At 44.4% G+C, this 23,125-nt stretch overlaps 1 long non-coding RNA gene and 2 other non-coding genes across 3 annotated transcripts; all 3 read right to left on the bottom strand.

Annotated features, from left to right (window-relative positions):
• Positions 1-15,267: 15,267 nt before the first annotated feature.
• On the bottom strand, positions 15,268-23,060 carry LOC129705958 (uncharacterized). The gene is made up of 5 exons (XR_008724986.1): positions 23,021-23,060; positions 22,080-22,128; positions 17,548-17,663; positions 16,281-16,353; positions 15,268-15,842 (listed from the first exon to the last, which is right to left on the bottom strand). It is a non-coding gene; the product is annotated as an uncharacterized LOC129705958 (long non-coding RNA).
• Positions 16,118-16,197, bottom strand: LOC129706024 (small nucleolar RNA SNORD35). The gene has a single exon (XR_008724996.1). It is a non-coding gene; the product is annotated as a small nucleolar RNA SNORD35 (small nucleolar RNA).
• LOC129706022 (small nucleolar RNA SNORD35) lies at positions 22,324-22,408 on the bottom strand. Its single transcript, XR_008724995.1, has one exon. It is a non-coding gene; the product is annotated as a small nucleolar RNA SNORD35 (small nucleolar RNA).
• Positions 23,061-23,125: the final 65 nt, after the last annotated feature.

Below are 23,125 nucleotides of genomic sequence, written 5' to 3'. Positions count from 1 at the left end.
ACCTGCCTCCACCACTTCCACTGGAAGCTCATTCCACACCGCCACCACTCTCTGAGTAAAGAAGTTTCCCCTCATGTTACCCCTAAACTTCTGTCCCTTAATTCTGAAGTCATGTCCTCTTGTTTGAATCTTCCCTATTCTCAAAGGGAAAAGCTTGTCCACATCAACTCTGTCTATCCCTCTCATCATTTTAAAGACCTCTATCAGGTCCCCCCTTAACCTTCTGCGCTCCAGAGAATAAAGACCTAACTTATTCAACCTATCTCTGTAACTTAGTTGTTGAAACCCAGGCAACATTCTAGTAAATCTCCTCTGTACTCTCTCTATTTTGTTGACATCCTTCCTATAATTGGGCGACCAAAATTGTACACCATACTCCAGATTTGGTCTCACCAATGCCTTGTACAATTTTAACATTACATCCCAGCTTCTATACTCAATGCTCTGATTTATAAAGGCTAGCATACCAAAAGCTTTCTTTACCACCCTATCTATATGAGATTCCACCTTCAAGGAACTATGCACGGTTATACCCAGATCCCTCTGTTCAACTGTATTCTTCAATTCCCTACCATTTACCATGTATGTCCTATTTTGATTTGTCCTGCCAAGGTGTAGCACCTCACATTTATCAGCATTAAACTCCATCTGCCATCTTTCAGCCCATTTTTCCAAATGGCCTAAATCACTCTGCAGACACGAAACGTTGCGTTCCTTTTCTCCAGAGATGCTGCCTGACCCGCGGAGTTACTCCAGTTTTTTGTATCTATCTTCGGTATAAACCAAGTTGCCAAGCCGGGCTAAATGACTCGCCGTCTAGTTTGCCCGGCGGCACTTTGGGTGGTCAGTGGCACCCGGGCAACCGCTAATTTTGAGCCCTGACAGTAGACTCGATGGGCCGAATGGGCCTAATTCTACTCCTATAACTTGTGAACTGTAGCCTATGGAACACAGAATGGCTTAATATCCCCATTCTGGCTCTGTGGGGTTTATGGTGGTAGTATCAACTGGTGTCTGAGGCAAGATCGCTTCAACCAGGGGCTGGGAAAACCCGGGGGGGCCAGAGGGGACGTCCCCCCCAAGTTTTTGTCATCGGATTTTAAAACCCGGTGAAATCTCCGCTTTCCGCGAGACAGTGGGGGTGGGACTGCTGATCGAGGGCGCCGATTGGACGAGAGAGATGTCAGTCAGCAGGCAATGGGGGTGGGACATGATGATTAAGCGCGATGATTGGAGGAGGGAGGAGTGGGGGGGGGGGGGGGACTGAGGATAGAGCGCGGTGATTGGAGGTGGGGGACGTGGCACAGACCTGCACCTCATCTTCATCTGGCCGTCTCTCCGGCGCTGTCCCGTCCGCACCCGAATACCCCCCCCCCCCCACGTGAGGCCAGGGAGGTCGGCAGTCAGACGGGCGTGGTGACCCCAGGCCCACAGCCAGTGCAGAGAAGCGGCGCTAAACCCAGCTCAACTCTGCCTGTCCCGCCAGGTGAACCTGCCTGGGCTAGCGGGAAATATGGCCAGCGCGGAGAAGCAGCGCTAGTGTCCCATCAGTCCAGACAGGGCTGTAGTTAACCCGGTGGGACAGGCAGAGTTGAGCTGCATTTAGCGCTGGATTGAGCCTCCAGTGTGCGCGTGTGTGTGTGTGTGCTCATGCACGCGTGGCTGCCAAAAAATTGTGTCCCTCGGTCCCCTCCATGTTGCGATTGCAAGTTCCGCTCTTGGCTTCAACACATGCTTACGCGTTTACATTAACTCACAGTTAAAACTCAAAGCAGCAGGACACATACAACTTGTGAATCTCATAAAGACTCCAGAATACCATTTGCAATTTGAGGCTTTTAATCCAACTCAGATTGGCAGATATGGTAGGTACTAAAATAGGCTCACAACTAATCAGCCCTTTTCAAGGAGAATAATTTGGAAACTTTAGGGTATATTTGTAGCGGAGAGATATGTCAGACATCAAAATGATCTACAGTTTAGGCGTACGGGAATCAAGAACAGTACAGTAGCTTTAAGGTGAGAAGAGAAAGGTTTAATAAGAACCTGAAGGGCAACTTTTTCCACACAGAGGGTGGTGTGTATATGGAAACGAGCTGCCAGAGGAGGTAGTTGAGGCAGGTAGAAAAACAACATTTAAAAGACATTTGGATATGAACATGGATAGGAAAGGGTTAGACATCCGGTGGCGCTGTTGCTAGCTGCCTCTGCCCACGGTCTGGCTGTCTTTTTTTATTTTGTTATGTTTAGAGTGTGTTTTTTTATTATTTTTTTTTTTTCCGGTATTTTATGTGGGGGGAAGCGGGTAGGGTAAGTCAGTCACTTCCTGGTGAGGATGCGGCTATTATCCGAATCACGTCCTCAGCCCCCCCCCTCCCGCAGCCTACCAGCTGGATTGGTGTGGTCTTTCCTGCTGGGACCGGACCAGAGCATCAGCAGCGGCGGCGAGGCGCTGGAAACATCACGGAGCGGGCGAGGCCTTCCTGGGATCCCGGCTTGGAGCTCCGGAGTGCTGGGCCACTGCTCCAACATCGCGGAGCTGTGGGTGCGGAGCTCCTAACACGGGCGCCGCTGACTTTAACATCACGGAGTCCTGGGACCCTTTGCCAGGGGTCGCCAGCGCGAATCTCCACCCAGCGCGGCCTGTGGACATTGGGAGCCGCGGACTCCGGTGGAAGGTGGCTGACGAGAGGTTCCCGGCGTGAGGGCCTGAACATCGGGTCGCCCGTAGCGGTGACTACGGGGTGCTCGGGAGACCCCGACCACGGGTGAACATTGGGGAACATCGGCGAGGAGGTTGACTGGACTTTGATTCCTTCCCTCACAGTGGGGAACTTTGGTGCTGCTGTGGGGATGTTTGTGTTGTGGAATACTGTGTTCTGTGTTTTTTTTATTTTATTTTTTTTGTATGACTATAAAGGAAAAATAATGTTGTCTCTTCATTGAAGACAATGACAATAAATTAAATCAAATCAAATCAAATAGAAGGATATGGATCAAACGTGGGCAGGTGGGATTATCTTTGATGGGACATCTTTGTCATTGTGGATGAGTGGGCGTGAATGGTCAGTTTCTGTGCTGTATGACTCTATGTTCAGTGTTTGGATTTATCTATCTTCCAGAACCAATGACATTAATACCTTCTTTGGCTACATACGTGAGGTTACTCATGGTCACAAACATGTGTCCTATGGGTGAAGAGGGCCGAGAGGTGGCATTTCCTCTCATTACCATCATACCTTTGTCCACCGTATAATATTTTCTTGTCTTCACTCGGTTGTTCTTTGGCTGATACTCTGGGAACTGACAAGGGTGCTATGAGTAATACTGCTGCTCCGATGTGTGGGAGATTCTCCAGCTACACAATGGGAGTTCAGAATCACTCTGCATCTCTTGAGGAGGAAGTTCTGAAGTCAGGGGGTGTGCATCTGTGAAATTAATTGCCGCAGATGGCAGTGGAGGCCAAGTCATTTGGTATTTTTGAAGTGGAGATTGACTGATTCTCGATTAGTAAGGGCGTCAAAAGTTACGTGGGGAAGGCAGGAGAATGGGGTTGAGAGAGAAAAATAGATCAGACATACGTCTGAACAAGGATCTCGACCCGAAACATCACCCATTCCTTCTCTCCAGATGCTGCCTGTCCCGCTGAGTTACTCCAGCTTTTTGTGTCTATCTACAGTCATACGTTCATAAGTCATCAGGGTAGAATCAGTCCATTCAGCCCATCGAATCTACTCCGCCATTGAAAGATGGCTGATCTATCTTTCCTTCTCAACCCCATTATCCTGTCTTCCCCATAATCTTTAACACCCTTACTAATCAAAAATCTGTCATTCTCCACTTTTAAAAAAATCCAATGCAATGGCCTCCACAGCCGTCTGTGGCAATGGAGTTCATAGGTACATTACCATTTGACTAAAGAAAGTTATCCTCCTTTCTAAAGGTACTTTCTTTTGATGGTGGAGTAGGGTCGATGGGCCGAATGGACTAATTCTGCTCCAATGTCTTTTGATCTTGCCAAATACAGAGAATTTGGTAACCTTATTCATTACGTTTTTAGCAGGATAATATTGAAAAACACTTTCCCCCATCAAACACACATCAAGGCCACACAATGTATTCACTGGGTGTGGGGCTGACTTGACCTGACAAAATTAAATCATTACGATATGATGAATAAACACCACTTTGGGGGAAATTTGAGAATAGTGAATGGGGAAAAAACTGCCTCTCGATTTCACGAAGAAATGTACAAAACCCCCAACAATTCTGCTGCAGAGATGCAGATCACACTCACAGCACATTTGAAAGATTTCTGGGGTTATGAGAAACTCATAAAGGTGTATCTGACAACTCCTGGCAACCACAAAGATTCAATTAAACGCTGTGCAAACATGAATGAAAAAGGGCAATTTTTTAAAAGTCACCTTTTCAGGATTCGCAAAGAACAATATTTCTGTAATTAGTTCATTAATATTCAATTAGGGTCAGTGGGCTAAATAAAACCTTTTCAGAAACTTGCAGAGACGGTGAAACACGCAGTAATGCAGATTTGCCATTCATTATCATCTGTATACAGACATTGCTTATCTCCTGCCCAGATGTCTGAGAACAATGTTCCCCAATTATCACCCTGGCACAGTCTGCATCTCTGAGGCGTGCGTTCCTGTGACTGTGCAGAGGAGATACCAGAATATTTCACGCCACTGATACGTGGCTCATGTTTGATTTTAAAGAGCGTGTTTTTTCCATCCTCTTCGGTAAGTGAAGGTATTTAAGATGGCGGGATGAGGTTGTGATTGATTCTGTTCTCGGTCTTTCTCTCCGAGTTGGCGAGTCACTCTCCAGGCATGCTGTCACACATCGAGGTGAATGCTAGGACTTTCTCGACATCACAGCACATTGTATTACCCGTTACCAAGGAGAGTTGCTGAACACAGTGTTGATTCCTAAGATGAGGTGTGGCTCAACAGAAAGCAGTATGCTCCTGTATGTCTAAGAGTCACCAGTACAATGATCCTGACAGACAAGATTTTGCTCTCTGAAATCGGATGTATCATCAGAAACATGCGAGGGAGTTTCTATTCATTGCCCCTGTACCTTTTGCTGAACGGAATGCCTTTATAAACAGAATAAATATTATTGCATAATCCATTTGGTATAAATGAAACAAATGAAATTGAGAATGGGATGAAGTGATGAATGTGAATTGAGGGAGTTAAATGTGGCCCTTGTGGCTAAAGGGATCAGGGGGTATGGAGAGAAGGCAGGATACTGAGTTGGATGAACAGCCATGATCATATTGAATGGCGGTGCAGGCTCGAAGGGCCGAATGGCCTACTCCTGCACCTACTTTCTATGTTTCTATGAAGGAAAATGTCAAGCTATGTGATTTTTGTCCATTGTGGACCATTAAGCATTAATATATTTCTCTCTGATGATCAATGACTAATTGAACTTTCTGGTCATCCATGAAGATGTACAGAAAAGCTTGACCTCTTTATCATCTCCTACCTTCTCATACTTCAGCTGTAACCTTGCACCATGCTTTTCTGCAAGCCTGCTGTCGGTTACAGTGTACTAGAGAAATATTGATTCTGGGACATCACCGTCCAAGAAGCATAACATCTGCACAAAAACACTAGTGGTACTAGTTTAGAACCGTTCTGTATCATTACTCCATGTGGGGATCAGTATAGAAACAAGGAACTGCAGGCACTGGTTTACACAAAAGGACACAAAGTGCTGGAGTAATTCAACCAGTCAATCAATGTCACTGGAGAGGTGAGGTCTGAAGCAGGATCCCGATAGGAAATGTCACCATGTTCTCCAGAGATGCTGTCTGATCCGTTGAGTTACTCCAGCACATTGTATCCTTTTGTGAAACACTGTCAGGGTGATTTGTACATACGTGATCACAAGCAGACAAGTTGCTTATCATTAAGAGATAAATGTTGATTAGGTTACTCGGCCATGTCATAGAAAACTCCTGTGCTCTTCGTCAAAAAAACAGTCAACATCCTATTGTTCAGCAGCAGTGTAACTATTTTATATCCAACGGTGCCACCTGGGCAGTCCCCTTGTCCCTGGATGATGTTCAGGCAGCTGGTGTCTAGGTGACATCTCTTCGCCGGAGGACCACTGTGTACTGTCCAAGACCCTCCAGCAGGAATTTGGAGCTTAGACAATCAGGCTTCCCACTAGAATGTTTAACCTTTGAGTTCCAACCTTGACAATCAAACTGCAGCTCAAGTTACACTGTTGCATCTGCAATCAGCACAGTTGCTTTAGATAGATATATATGCCATTTATTGTCACTATACATGTACAGTGAAATTGAAAGCTGCTCGTACTCAGTGCATACATATAATTTAGTACAAAAAACAAGAAACAGAAAAACAAAAAACAGAAGGGAAAAGGGGGGGGGGGGGGTTAGGTGCACAATTCTGCAGCGCTATATACATATATACAGATGGAAGTCCGGGTGTTGAGCTGTGAAGTCAGTGCATGTGTGAATTTGAATTAAGAGTAATTTACCACCAACTTATCACATAAACATTTTCCTGCACAGGTTTAGCCAACACACCTGCCTGAATTGATTAAGGTGAAGAATACACATTGACATTTCCTTGACCACCAGGAACAAGGTCAACAATTTAACCATGAAACAATATTCTTCAATTGCACTGCAATGTACTGAGTACTTTGCACTGAGTGCGGTACCTCCACAAGGCCACACAGTTGGACATCACTTGATCCTTATTGTATCATGCCTTCATGTTATTCAGCCGATCGCACGTGGAGACTGGTCCTGGCGAATATGGATGGGATTGAAGAGTAAAAATTCACCATTCTACTCTTGTTTTGGGATGACATTCATTGATAAGCTAGTTAGAGCTGGTTGGATATTAGGACACTGCCCCAAATAGGCCAAATGCTGCTTTGACCACCTCACCTGCATTTAGCTTTTTTCTCCATTGGATTGGGAGTTGCCTTTAACACGGACAGTGTGAATATATTGCCGTAAGCTTATGACTTGGTCTATCAACCCTCAAGTGCTTGTTGACTTCATCAAATGAATGAATGTGAGGAGAAAACAAGACTGACAGAAGATTTCAGGAGCAAGTGTATTTCCACAAGAGTGTTGCCCTTTGAAGAGGCTGTGTTATTATGTGCTGCATTACCCTGAATAGTTCAATTAAAACAGCATTCTCCTAAGGGTAGGACAGAGCCACTTTCTATCTCATTTCCCAATGTAGCATATGCTCCTGACATTTCAAAAAATACCTTTTTGGTCCAAGATGTTTATATCCCAGCGGATATCCTTGTGATATTTCTTTTCTGACACATTGTTTGAGATGAAGTGAAGGCATCTCCAAATACGATGCAGTTTGCCGTTCCACAGCCTGTTGTTTTGTTATGCATGGTCAGAATTTAACGAGCAGACTAAAAGAGCCCACTCCCTGCGTGGATGTGATAAGCCCTAAATACAGCTCTCTCATTGATTGCTGGAATGAAGCATTTTGTATGCAAATGAAGTATGGATTGGCAGACCTAAAGCTACCAGGATGGGAAATAACAAACATTTACGCCTTTGAATACATTGCTTGCATAAGCTTCAAGTAACTTTGAGTTGGCAAGTGCTGCAGCTAATTAAAATTTACAAATTAAGGCTGCTATTTGTAAATGTTACAATATAGATGAAATAAAATGTATTATTACCACTGGTTTTATTCTAATATAAGTAACAATAATCAAGCATTGAGTACCAAAGGTAAATGGAATAAAATGGATACATCAATACAGAAATTTAGGTTAAGGAATGAGCAGTTGTGTACAGTATATATATGTGTTGTGTTAATGGACCTCCAGTTCTATTTGCTGGTCACTTAATTGGCAATTTTTTGCTCCTTCTACGACCAATATCATTCTGGGTTGCAATATCATTCACAGTCTGAACCAAAACGTCACCTATCAATGTTCTCCAGAAATGCTGCCTGACCCGCTGAGTTACTCCAGCACTCTGTCTCTTTTTGTAAACCAGCATTTACAGTTCCTTGTGTTTCCAATATCATTGCTCCAACGCAGTGGTATGAATATTGATTTCTCTAACTTCAAGTAACCCTTGCATTCCCTCTCTCTCCATCCTTCCTCCACCCAAGTCGTACCAGCTTCAAAGTGGTCTTGTTGAGCCTCATTGTCTGTACTCCTTCTCACCTAGCCCGCAGCGAACAATGGCCTGTTTCCTTTATCATTGTTACTCTTTTGCGTATCTTTCATTCATTTGTTCAGTATCTCTCAGCATCACCGTCTATATCTCTCGTTTCCCTTTCCCCTGACTGTCAGACTGAAGAAGGGTCTCAACCAAAGATCCTGCAGCAAGCAAGATAGATCACTCGATAAAACAGACATAGTATGGTCATGGGCAGATTCATGGGTAATTTTCGGCCCCGTTTCCGTAACCGGCTTCCGTCTCCGCACCAAAGATCCCGTAGCGGAGCAAAGATACTAATGCGGAGACGGAAGCCGGTTACAGAAACATCGTCATAAAAATAAAAGTTATTTGGTAAAAATCTTCTCATTTTCAGAATTATAATTTATTAACACAAACTGGTCCCCCACAACATTGATTACACTGTGAGTCAGATCGGGTCGGGTTACTGAAATGGATGAAAAAAAGGCCCACGTTCCGCTCTGTTGCGTACTACACGTCAGCCCATTGCATTTAGAAGGAGTGGTCCATCCTGCTCTGCTATAGGACCTTTGGTCTCAACCAGAAACATCACCTGTTTCTTTTTCCAGAGATGCTGTCTGACCCGCTGAGTTACTCCAGTTTTTTATGTCTATCTTCTGTTTAAAGCAGCATCTGAAGTTCCTTCCTACTCATTGTTGCAATAGTGCTTAGCTTACATAAACACTGGTATAAAGTTAAAAAGGACACAAAGGAACCCAGCTGGTCAGGCAGCATCTCTGGAGAACATGGATAGGTGATGTTTCAGGATGGGCCCTTCTTAAAACTGACTATATGGGGAGGGAGGGGGATGTTGGAAGAGAGGAGGGGCAGGACAAATAAGTAATAGGTGAAGTTTTGGTGAACTAATAGACTTTTTGGTAGCCAGTTGGTTGGATTGAAGAGTTGCGAATTGTGAAGCCAGAGGAAGGAATGTAGGTGGAAAATCGGTGCAAGTGGGGGACAGGGAAGGGAGAGGAGGGGGTTTAGTTACCTAATATTGGAGAATTCATGTTCATACTGTTAGGTTGCAGGGTAGCCGAGTGGAAAATGCGAGGAATATGAATGTGGCTTCATGGTGAAGTATTTGCAATGTCATCCACGAGAATGATGGTGCAAGTTTGTGCAGGTGAACCTAATCAATGAATGTGATCCAATGATGCCCTGTCTTCCAGATCAGCTCTGACACTTGCTGCCCCTTTCAGCCAATCAGTTTCATAGAAACATAGAAACATAGACATTAGGTTTCAACTGCAGTTTACTGACAACGTGAAGCCTTGTGAGGTACGTCTGTCCTTGGACCATCCCATCCAGCCCTTGTGTCCAGCACTCTACACAGTATCAGTATTTTGCTGGAAGGTTAGTGAACTCCATAAAATGATACTTAAGTTCTGACAGGACAGTATGACAAAATGGACAATCTGCACAGTGCACAAATGAAGCTCCGGACCTGGCACTTTCTATCATTGAGCTATTCTGTATTTGTATAGTTCACTATCCAGTATACACACCAGGTTTCAATAGGTCAAGCCACCACTATTGTCTAAGGAATGGTCCCAACAGATGCGCAATAGAAAGCATTAGTTGCATCGCAGCTTGGTTTGGGAACTAGCTTCCCAAGACCACAAGAAATTGCAGTGAATTGTGGATGTTGTTGACCATCAAACAGAACAGACTCCCCACCATGGACTCCATCTACACTTTACATTGCCTCAGATAAGAACAGTGGCACAGTGTAGTTGCTGCCTTACAGCGCCAGGTACCTAGGTTCAATGTACGGAGTTTGCACATTCTCCTTGTGACCGTGTGGGTTTTTCTGTTTTCCTCCCACATGCAGGTTTGGATGTTAATTGGGTTATGTAAATGATCCCGGTGTCAAGGATAGAATGCGTATGGGTGATTGTTAGTTAGCGTAAACATAGAAACATAGAAAATAGGTGCAGGAGTAGGCCATTCGGCCCTTCAAGCCTGCACCGCCATTCGATATGATCATGGCTGATCATCCAACTCAGTATCCCATCCCTGCCTTCTCTCCATACCCCCTGATCCCTTTAGCCACAAGGGCCACATCTAACTCCCTCTTAAATATAGCCAATGAACTGGCCTCAACTACCTTCTGTGGCAGAGAATTCCAAACTTGGTGGGCTGACGGGTCTGTTTCCATGCTGTATCTCTAAACTAAACTAAGTAACCAATATGATCATCTAGGTTATAAAGTAGTTTTAAATTGGTAATATTAAAAGTTATTTTTGGCTGAAGCAGGTTTCCAACTCTAAACATCATCATTCCATATTCTCCAGAGACTGCCCGAGTTATTCCAAAGATAGACACAAAAAGCGGGAGTATCTCAGCGGGACAGGCAGCATCTCAGGAGAGAAGGAATGGGTGACGGTTCAGCAGATAGGGTGGATGGTGAGGACTAGGGGGACTCTATCTCTGTTGTGACTAGGGAGAGGGGGAGCAAGGGCAGAGCTGCGGGGTACCGAGGAAACACGAGTGAGGGCCTCATCTGTGATGAGAGAGGGGAACCTCTGTTCCCTAAAGAATGAGGACATCTCGGATGTTATAGTATGGAACACCTCATCTTGGGCGCAGATGAGGAGTAGACGGAGGAATTAAGATAGTCTTTGCAGGAAGCAGGGTGGGAAGAAGTGTAGTCGAGATAGTTGTGAGAGTCAGTGGGTTTGTAATAGATGTCAGTCAATAATCTATTTCTATGATATAGATAAATGCAGGAATAGCAAGATGGATTCAACAGTGGCTGAATGGGAGAAGCCAGAGGGTAATGGTGGATGGCTGTTTATCGGGTTGGAGGCAGGTGACTAGTGGGGTGCCTCAGGGATCTGTGTTGGGTCCTTTGTTGTTTGTCATGTACATCAATGATCTGGATGAAGGTGTGGTAAATTGGATTAGTAAGTATGCAGATGATACCAAGATAGGGGGGGTTGTGGATAATGAAGAGGATTTCCAAAGTCTACAGAGTGATTTAGGCCATTTGGAAAATGGGCCGAAAGATGGCAGATGGAGTTTAATGCTGATAAATGTGAGGTGCTACACCATGGCAGGACAAATCAAAATAGGACGTACATGGTAGGGAATTGAAGAATACAGTTGAACAGAGGGATCTGGGTATACCCGTGCATAATTCCTTGAAGGTGGAATCTCATATAGATAGGGAGGTAAAGAAAGCTTTTGGTATGCTAGCCTTTATAAATCAGAGCATTGAGTATAGAAGCTGGGATGTAATGTTAAAATTGTACAAGGCATTGGTGAGACCTAATCTGGAGTATGGTGTACAATCTTGGTCGCCCAATTATAGGAAGGATGTCAACAAAATAGAGAGAGTACAGAGGAGATTTACTAGAATGTTGCCTGGGTTTCAACAACTAAGTTACAGAGATAGGTTGAATAAGTTAGGTCTTTATTCTCTGGAGCGCAGAAGGTTAAGGGGGGACCAGATAGAGGTCTTTAAAATGATGAGAGGGATAGACAGAGTTGATGTGGACAAGCTTTTCAATTTGAGAATAGGGAAGATTCAAACAAGAGGACATGACTTCAGAATTAAGGGACAGACGTTTAGGGGTAATATGAGGGGGAACTTCTTTACTCAGAGAGTGGTAGCGATGTGGAATGAGCTCCCAGTGGAAGTGGTGGAGGCAGGTTCATTGGTATCATTTAAAAATAAATTGGATAGGCTTATGGATGAGAAGGGAATGGAGGGTTATGGTATGAGTGCAGGCAGGTGGGACTAAGGGGGGAAAAAAAAAAATTGTTCGGCACGGACTTGTAGGGCCGAGATGGCCTGTTTCCGTGCTGTAATTGTTATATGGTTATATATGGTTATATGATGGGAGAGGGTGGTCATCTGTTCATTGATGACTGCATCGGTGCTACATACTGCCCCCCATGCAGAACTCATGGACTTCATTAACTTCACCTCAAATTGGCCACAATCACCAACGCTGGACACTTACATTACATTCTCCATTCCTACACAGACCTTTCTGCCCATGGTCTCCTCCATTATCAGCATGAGGCTAAACAAAAATTGGAGGAACAACATCTCATATTTCGCCTGGGCAGCTTACAGCTCAGTGTTATGAATATTGATTTCTCTCACTTCAGGTAGCCCCGGCATTGCTTCTCTCTATATACCTCCCCCACCTAATTCGATCTAGCTTCTCGTTTTCACCCAACTAACAGCATTTATCGTCACTTTTTTGCATTTCTTTCATTCATTGTTCTTTATCTCTCCACAGGGGTCACGTCGCGGCCCTGTTTCCACCAATCTTTCCACCACTACGCACAAGAAGCCATTGTATGCAGATGCCGAGAAGTGTGTTTAGCTCTGGCTTGTGGTGTGCTTGATAAGATCTCTCCACATCACCGTCTATATCTCTCGTTTCCCTTATCCCTAACAATTTGAAGGGCCGCGAGCCAAAACGTCACCCATTCCTTCTCTCCAGATGCTGCCTGTCCCAATGAGTTACTCCAGTTTTTTGTGCCTATCTTCAGTTTTAACCGGCATCTGCAGTTCCTTCTTATTCGTTTCTGTGGGACAGGAGCCGGCAGAAACAATGGGTCTGCCAGGGCAGATGTGTTTGTAGATTTTGGGGAGAAGGTAAAACTGGACTGTGCAAGGTCCAATAAGGTTGGAGGCAGTGGAAGACAGACAGCCAGATGTGATGAAATCAGAAATGGTGTGTGAGATTAAGGCCTGGTGCTCGTCTGTGGGATCATGGTCCAAGGATAAGTAGTTGTTGCCTGGCCTCAGACCAGCCCAGTAGAGGTCAGCGCGCCAGACTACCACGGCACCTCCCTTATGGGTGGGTTTGATGATAATGTCGGGGTTGCTGCAGAGTGAGCGGAGGGCTGTACATTCAGAGGGGGTGAGGTTAGAGTAGGTAAGGAGAGTGGAAAAGGTGAGACGGTGATGTCACACCAGCAGTCTAGAGAGGGTAGAAGGCCGTTCCAGGGAGTCCAAAAGGAGGGGGACCGGTGGACATGGGAGAAGAGGTCATCACTGGGTGGTGAGGACTCCTTCCCATTAGAAAAGACACGGAAGCAACAGAAAAAAAGCTGGGGTGTAGCAGTAGAGCTGTTGCTTTACAGCGCCAGAGACCAGATTTCAATCCTACGGATGCTGTCTGTATGGAGTTTATATTCTCTTGTGTGTGGCTGATCATTGGTGGGCAGATTCACTGAGCCATTTCCATGCTGTAACTGTAACCTAACCTTATACGTTTTTATTAATGCAATCAATGACTTGTCCCACCCTTCTCCAGACTGCCTGTCTGGCAGATGGCACAAAAGCTTCAAAGCATGCACCACCACAATGGGAAGAAAAGCTTCTTCCCATTATCAGGCTCATGAACTGTCCTTGGCTAAGCTAGGATACTGTCCAATTCACCTCTATTCCCACTACAATGCTGAGAATTATATCATTCCCTTTATCTATTGTAATTTTAACAATTATATTTATGTATCAGATATGTGATGTGCTTGGATAGCATACAACACATGATAATAAATCTAAACTCTTATGCTGCCTGACCCATCAAGTTCCTCCAGCATTTTGTGCTTTACTCAAAATTCCAGCACCTGTAGGTGTGTGTCTTCGTGAATCCTTCACTATTAATAAAGCTGATCAAATTTTAATTATTATTAAGGGAACACACTTAGTCTGTGTGCCAACCAGATGTTTTATGAAGACATTCATCCAATTGATTTGAGAATTAAGGGACAGAAGTTTAGGGGTAACATGAGGGGGAACTTCTTTACTCAGAGTGGTAGCTGTGTGGAATGAGCTTCCAGTGGAAGTGGTGGAGGCAGATTCGATTTTATCATTTAAAAATAAATTGGATAGGTACATGGATGGGAAAGGGATGGAGGGTTATGGTCTGAGTGCAAGTAGATGGGACTAGGCGAGAATAGGGGACTAGAAGGGCCGAGAAGGCCTGTTTCCATGCTGTAATTGTTATATGGTTAATTCCGAGAATGTAAATGCTACCTCAGAATCAGAGTACCAATCATGGTCTTCAACCCGCCATGCTAATACAAACCACCCTATTGTGCTTTGAAATATTTCTGAAAGTGACAAATGTACAAGATCTGGATTTAGATTTGTAACCTGTACAACACCCCCTCATTCCTTTAACAGCCAAGAACTATCAATTGGCATGAAGAAGTCCAATGTTCACCTCTTTCTGAATGTACATAGCTTATGTACATTCCAATAAGACTCATTTTTCTAAAGGTAGGAAATGAAATTGAACTGACCAGTGCAAGGTGATGTGCTGTGGGCAGTAAAATGGAGATAGAATATGTACAGGAAATAGCAGGGCACAAAGGAGTGTGGATGAGGGAACTTGGGGTTCAAGTTCATAAGTAACAGCAGCACAGAGAGACAGTGAATGGGGCACTTAGCATGCTTCCCTTCACAGGTCAAGTGTAAAAGTTGGGATGTTACATTGCAACTTCACAAAGCACTGACTAGATTACTTTGTGGATCTGCTTACGGCACCATACGATATGGCACATGAGATTCACCAGGCGTTTGCCTGGATTGAAGAACTTTCAATTATGGGGAGAAATTGCAGCAAGGGAGGACTAAAGGCAAGCGTATAAAATTATGAGATTGATAGAATAGATAGCCAGAACCTTTCCCCTGGTTAAGAGTATTAAAAAAAAAAACAGGACAACAGATATAAGATGAGAGGGATGAGTTTTAAAAGGATGCAAGGGTTGATATCTGGAACATGCTGCCAGAGGTGAGAGCCAGGTATAATAACCAAGGAGACATGGGGAGGATAGAGAGCTAGTCAGAAAAATGGGATGTGTGCAGCTGGGCAATAAGGTTAGCAAGGATATGTTAAGCCAACAGCATCAGCTGCACTGCAATCATTTGTCAATGTGTCCTCACAATAGCCACCATACCAGAAACATAACACCTCTGCAAAAGAGGCATGTATTTGGGCTGCTGCCACTAGCAAGTCCCTGTGCACACTCCACATAGATCAGACAATAGATACTGGCCCTGCCGTTTGAAGATTTTATTGGCAGTCATTCTGACTCAATCATGAAGGAGATTGCAATACAGGCAAATAACCCCATGCAAGGTGCACATGTGGCCACTATGAATGTACACTGTGTGTCTGAATCGTACATTCAGCAACTGCCCTGATGCCTAGATGTTAAGAGATGGCTCAACAAATGATCAATGGATGAACTCAACACCAGGAACTGTAAAGCAAAACATCTATTACAGCAATATGCAAACCCCCCAACACGGAGACTCAGGAATACATCCAGCAGGATTTCTCACTGCTTTATAATTTAAAACACACAAGTAAAGACAAAGTATAATTGAATTATAATTTACCAGCTCAAACCTCAATCACCCAAAATATACATTTGCAGTAAACACAGTAACCAGTACATAATTTCCATGCATTCCATATTACAGTGAACAAAGGGATGCAAACGCCACAAATACATCCAACATTTGTAGGTGCGACAGTCACAACTTTCCAGCAGCTCCAGTTTGGGACTTCAGTGATTCCTCTGCCAACATTAAACATTCCTCAGTGACGATTCATTCAACAGGCCAGCTCTGGAAAGATAAAAATGACGCGGAAGTTCATTAATTTTCATTAGACTTTGGCGAATACATTTATTTTTGTGTTCACACAATTGTAGTGTATTTGTCACTTGCATGGACTATATGAGCCTTGGGCAGTATTGTTTCCACTGTATTTTACTAAGTAGGCAGCACAGCCTGGAAGAATTGTACTGCAGTTACTACAAACGACTAGCATGAATAAATGTATTTTACTAGTTCATGTTAGGACATGGGGCTAATGTTATACAAAGGACCCAAGCAGTTGTCCAGAGTAATCAGCCATTGCTATTAAGCAGTTTCATCAAGGGTGTTATGAAGACCATCGTGAGAATAAACATCATTTTAACTCTGGACAAAAGCACAAAATGTTAAAAGATCCCACTGGGTAATGATAACGCGCACTGTAAATGTCACGGTGTCAGCACCTACCCATGAAATAATTCCTTATATCTTCCGTGTTGAAAATACTTGCAGTGCAATCCATCCACTAACAGGGCTCCAGCTGAAACAAACATGGAGAACATTTAAACACAATCCAACAATGAAGTCGATTTCTCAATGTTCCCACCACCCAGATAAGCAGTACTAACCATTGGAGGCAAATTAAACCAGCAATCAACAGCATCAGAAAATTCTAGACAGCACTAAACCATGAGCAGTATTCCAAAACCACGATTTTCACCCTAACATTAGTGTAACTCCAGAATAGCAGTGCAAGATTTGACTGAACACATCCAGCTGAAATGAAGACAAATATCTAAAACCACAACTCTGCACAATACAATGAAGGCCACACAAATCTTTCACCCCCCTCCAAATTCCAACATCTTTCTACAGTAACTGATGCTTCAGTTGTAGCTTCCACTGAATCATATGCTACTATTTCTAAACAAATAGAAAGCAGTATGAAATTAGATAATGTTTTAGAGAAACAGAATGTAGAACAGTACTAAATTAACAGCCTCCGAGAGCCAGGTGCACGATCACTACATTTCATTCAAGAATAGCCCTCATGACATGCTATTCAATGGAAATACTCATATCCCTCGTCAAAGTTATTCTGGTTATTTCAGTAATTGCACATCAGCTGATAAATATAGTGATAGTTAAACCTATTCAGCCCTAGAACTTGTTTCAATAGTTATTTACAGCTGGTGTGGATTGTAGTAACATACAGTGATACTGCAACACCTAAATGAGAGGACAAATGCCAACACCAAGGCCAGGTTACTCATCATCGTGGTAAAATGATAATCCATTTAAGCTGCGCCTTGAGATCCCAGGAAGTTGCCGTTAGGCCATCAAACTCTCTATATCAGGAATCAGGCGAACACTGGGTCAAGGGAACAGAGTACAGCCTGGCATTGGTCCGTCAGATCCAGGCTCCAGAAATAGTTGCACCTCCAGCCAATATCTCACAATTTATTAAACAGGCATCTTCCGAGCAACGTGGAACATGGCTCATAAGAAGCAAGACAATTCCAATACAGCCAATTACCATTGAATCTATAACCAACAGCAGTAAAACTAGGCACTACCAATATGATGTCCTGCCTGGTTTCACAGCTACCTACTGCATAATAACCAGCAGATCCAACCTAAATCAACCCTGGTCCAGACCTAAGTGACTACCCTTAAAGGTGGCATTTGATGAGTAAGACATCAGTGCAAAGAACAGTGAAAAAATATTGGATACCTCAATCACGTTGGAGGCATCTCTGCAGCAGTTCCTCATGCGAGTTCTTTCAGCTGGAGCAACACCAGCCGACCTTCCTTCCATCGCAAAGGTCAGAAGGGACAGTGTGCAGTCACCTGCAAACAATGACCAATTCCAAGATGAGATGAGTTTATTGTCATAAGTGTAAGTACAGTGAGGTGCAGGTACAATGCAGAAGTCAGTGGCACAGACAACAAATTTCACAATACCATTTACAGGGCTCAAAATTAGTGGTTGCCCGGGTGCCAATGACCACCCAAAGTGCCGCCGGGCAAGCTAAATGCTCATTTTGCCCGGCTTGGCACTGCAGATACTGGTTTATACCGAAAATAGACACAAAAAACTGGAGTAACTCCGCAGGTCAGGCAGCATCTCTAAAGAAAAGGAAGTGATGTCTCGTGTCAGCGGCGGCTGTATTGCGGGGCAAAGGTACTAGGTGCAGGGTGACGAAGGGTCGGAGTGAATGATGGGCCCCGCACAGCAGCCCCATATTCTCCTCCTCCCGCTGCTTGCAAAACCGCTAACGGCGATAACCGCTTTCAAATCAAACCCTCCTGCACGCCGAGGCCGGGAGGGCGAGGCCCCCTTCCGCCATCTGAAGCAGCTGCACCAAAGATCCTATAGCTGTAGGATCTTTGAGCTGCTCCGCTCGGCCCCACAGGGGAGGCGGGGGCGAGGAGATCCCAACCTGCTCCCCCCGATCCCGAGTCTCCTCCTCACCATCCCGCACTGATCCCCATTCCTGCCTCTATTCAGTGCTCCACCTCGCATTGATTCTCCAGCCACCCCCCCATCCATCCTTCACTGGTCCCCCAATCATCCTGTACTGACCGGCCCTCCATTTACCCATCACTGATCCCCCCCCCCTGCACCCCCCCCCCCCCCATCCATCCTGTAGTGATCTACCCATTACATCCCAATCATCCTGTACTGAACCTCCCATTCATCCTGTACTGTTCCACCCATTCATCCTGTAGTGATCACCCATTCATCCTGCACAGACCCTCCGATCCACACTGTACTGAGTTCCCTATTGATCCTGCACTCTTCCCCACCATTCAAGAATGGGGGGGGGGGGGGGGGGGGGGGGGGGGGGGAGCAGTCTGAAGAAAGGTCTCGACCCGAAACGTTCCCCATTTCCTTCGCTGCATAGATGCTGCCTCACCCACTGAGTTTCGCCAGCATTTTTTGTCTACCTCCATTCATCCTGTACTGATCCCCCCCTTTCATCACCACTGATATCCCCCGTGCTCTCTCCTCACAATTTTACATACTCCAACCACCACGTACTAATTCACATGCCTCAATCCACCCATTCTGCTTCGATTGCCTTCTCAGCCCCCCACCATCTATCCACCGCGCACTGATTCACCCCCCCCAGACCCTATTGTGCTGTAAATATCTTCAGAGTGAACATTGACTGTTTGATAACGGAATGCAATCAAATGTGTTTTAATTCCCAATGTTATTATTTGTTTTAGTCCATAAAGGTAGATTAATTAAATTGTGAACACGTGAAACATTAAAACCCGCAGTGTTCGATTGTCATTGCTACTGGTGACACGCAATTACAGAATTCATTTTAACTGCAAATCAATGCTTAATATGGAGTATCAGTACTGTAGTTATTTAATAAGCAACATTCACAACCATACGTTGGATTTATCCAGGCTTTACTTCCACAGTCGGTCATATACATCACAAATTTGGTCAGGAGATATTACAGTTGAAATTTCAACATTAATTCTTAATTGCAGCATTTATCAATATTTTTTTTTAATCTGGTGCATAGAAACTGGGCATCTTCGTTGCTGTTCACAACACGTACATCTAATCTGAACGTCCGGTAATGTGGCGTTTTGACATTAAACATATTACCATTTGCTGCAGTTATGTCCTTTGGCCATCTCTTGCCAGTTAAGGTCATGTTTCTGACAGATGTATATAGTTGGTTTTAACAGCTATTAAATGTCTTTAGAAATTCCCTTGCAACCTGTATTTTGTTATGGCTAAATTATGTGGGAAGTGAGAGTGTTTCTGTACCAATAGCAATAACGACGCATGCTATGGCCATGTAATGGTAATTTTCATTCCTTCACAGAAAACATGCTTGCATCAATATGTTTAGTTTGTGACTTTATTTCAAGCAGAAATAATATGCGAATGCTTCAATTAGCATAATTCCGACTGGTAACTACACACTTCGTCCGAGCACATTATCGCACGCGTCATGCAGTCTTAAATGACCACCTAAACTGTCATTTGGCAACCAAAAAAGGTGCCACGCAGCTGGCAACAAGGAATAAATGATGTGAGAGCCCTGCATTTATATTCCATCATTTATAACTGAAACCGTACACCCTTACATGCAGCTTAATGCCAATATTAGATAGATAGCATCTTTATTGAGTGACAACACTCAAGTTGCAATGCCAATCAAACCATTTGAGCATTAAACATATGCCAGTTAAAATACAAATAGCAGTATAACAACTGGACAATATTTCATTTAATAAGCAGCATATCAGATTCACAAATTAAAGTTTCCTAGGTACAAGACAGTGATTAATAATCAACAGCTATAGAAACATAGAAAATAGGTGCAGGATGAGGATATTCGGCCCTTCATTAATTTGGCCTCCACTGCCCTCTGTGGCAGGGAATTCCACAAATTCACAACTCTGGGTGAAAGTTTTTTCTCACCTCAGTCTTAAATGGCCTCCCCTTTATTCTAAGACTGTGGCCCCTGGTTATGGACCCGCCCTACACTGGGAACATTTTTCCTGAATCTAGCTTGTCCAGAAATTTTATAATTTTACGTTTCTAGAAGAACCCCCTCATCCTTCTAAGCTCCAGTGAATACACGCCTAGTCTTTTCAATCTTTCCTCATATGACAGTCCCGCCATCCCAGGGATCAATCTCGTGAACCTACACTGCACAAGGATGTCCGTCCTCAAATTAGGAGACCAAAACTGTACACAATACCCCAGATGTGGTCTTACCAGAGCTCTATACAACTGCAGAAGAACCTCTTTACTCCTATACTGAAATCCTCTTTACGAAGGCCAACATTCCATTAGCTTTCTTCACTGCCTGCTGTACCTGCACGCCAACTTTCAGTGACTAGTGTACAAGGACACCGAGGTCTCACTGCACCTTCTCCTTACATAACCTAACCCCATTGTGATAATAATCTGCCCCCTTGGTTTTGCCGCCAAAGTGGATAACCTCACATTTATCTATATTATACTGCATCTGCCCACTCACTCAACCTGTCCAGGTCACCTTGCAACCTCCTAACATCTTCACAGTTCACGCTGCCACCCAGCTTTGTGACATCAGCAAACTTGCTAGTGTTGCTCCTAATTCCCTCTTCCAAATCATTAATATGTATGATTTACAGTTGCGGCCCCAATACTGAACCTTGCGGCACTCCATATGATTTCCCTTTCATAAATCCATGCTGACTTGGACTAATCCTTTTACTAGCATCGCCTTCTAAAACTCTGCCTTGATGTCCACAATGGCTAGAATGTTATCCAAATTCCCCATTATTACCTCTTTAATAATTGACTGCAGCATCTTTCCCACCACCAAAGTCAGGCGAACTGGTCTGTAATTCCCCATTATCGTTCTTGCTCCTTTCTTGAAAAGTGGGATAACATTAGCTATTCTCCAATCCACAGGAACTGATCCTGAATCTATTGAACATTGGAAAACAATCACCAATGCGTCCACTATTTCTAGAGCCACCTCCCAGAGGACCCTGGGATGCAGACCATCCGGCCCAGGGGATTTACCACCCTTCAGTTCCATTAGCCTACCCAATACTATTGTTCGCTTAATTCTCTTTCAGTTCCTCTACCCCCTTAGATCCTCTGTCCTCCAGTACATCTGGGAGATTGTTTGTGTCTTCCTTAGTGAAGACAGATCCAAAGTATGTAAAAGAGGCTGCATTTTTGGACTAAAAGACACGAACATATTCCTCACTCCATTTACAAAAGTTTGTTTTATTAGATAATATATACCACACACTATTCTTATGATTAAAAAAATAAACTAGCCCATTTAAATTACTCAAAAAACACTAATGTGTAAAATTAACACGGCTGGGATACACTTGTAATGTGGCATTCTAGTCACTGTGGACATCAAGGCAGTTTTAGGTGACGCTAGTTGACCCAAGCTTTACAAAGGTTCCAATCCTCCATCTAAGCCACCAACGTGTTCCATGATATGTTCTACCTCAGGTAGAAATTATCCCTCATTTCCAGCACTATGCAAAATACTTCAATGTCTTCCAAGAGACTTTCAGCAACTCTGTAACCCCCTCAGGCCATGCACCCTACCATAAGTGTAAGCATCACTACCTCTACTCTTCCACCACTTTGGATTCTGATCCAAGGGTTCCAATGTTTTTCTGGCAAGAATTCCCCTGCCCTAGGTAATCTTTGCTGATGAATCTCAACTTCCCAGTTACTGCAGCACATCTGAAAGAGACACAACATACCTGACTAGTTTCCATGATCCACCAAGGCTTGACAGAAGGAATTGGCAAACTGGGAAACAATTAAAATAGGTCATTAGACAGCATATTCAGTTTAAAAAAAAAAAATAGCTTCCAATATCCTTTTAGAAATCAAGTAGAAATTATGACAAAAATGCAGCCAACACTATAGATTCCAAGAGAAACCCATAGAAACACTCGAGCAATTTTCTGCATATAAGGTAACAGCATGTAAGATTCGTTTAAACACCGAGCAGCTGTCAGCAACGCCTTAAGGCAATCTCATCACAAAAGTTATGAAGACCATCGTGAGAAAAAACATCATCGCTGCTCAGCAATTATAAACTTTACAACCTCCTTTGTCTGGCTTCGACAAAGAAACCTTTTGAGAAAGAAAAGGTGGATATTCAGATTTTGCAGTTAAATTGTACATCTGAACAAGCTTAGCAATTATCAAACGGAGGCACCAGAGACGGAGGCGGACAAGACCTTCGAACTGGGCTGTGGGGTGGTGAACGAGTATAGACTTGTACGGCAGACATAGGCCGTTCGGCCCCACTTGCCTATGCTGACCAGAGTTAAGCAGTCAACGCGGACACCCCGCTTTGTTCCTGGCCGCATTGGTTTCCTCCCACGCCATTTTGTGTCTATCTTCGGTTTTGTGGGTTAATTGACCCTAGAGTGTAGGGAGCGAATGAGAACGTGTGTGTACGGGGTGACACATGGCCAGCACGGACTCAATGGGCCGAAGGACCTGTTTGCATGATACATCTCTGCACAGCCGGACCATGTGCGACCCCGCGGGTCGGGGGGCGGTCGCAGTGAGGGGCCGGGCGCCTCTACAGTCACCATGGACGCTGCCCGCCCCGGCCCCGGCAAACACCCCACCCGCCAGCAAAACACCCGGGGTGTCCCTGTATATCATCGCGAAAGCGGCGACCAACCTCCAGCGGCTGGAGTCCGGTGGCGTGGCCCCGGGCCCGGGCCGTGTGGGCGGGCGGACACCACCACCATGCCGCAGCTCCACCAGCTCCACCCGCTCCTCACGC

The sequence above is a fragment of the Leucoraja erinacea genome, chromosome 18, assembly GCF_028641065.1.
Source record: "Leucoraja erinacea ecotype New England chromosome 18, Leri_hhj_1, whole genome shotgun sequence".
In the NCBI taxonomy this organism is placed as follows: Eukaryota; Metazoa; Chordata; class Chondrichthyes; order Rajiformes; family Rajidae; genus Leucoraja; species Leucoraja erinaceus.
This window is presented reverse-complemented; position numbering and strand designations above follow the sequence as displayed.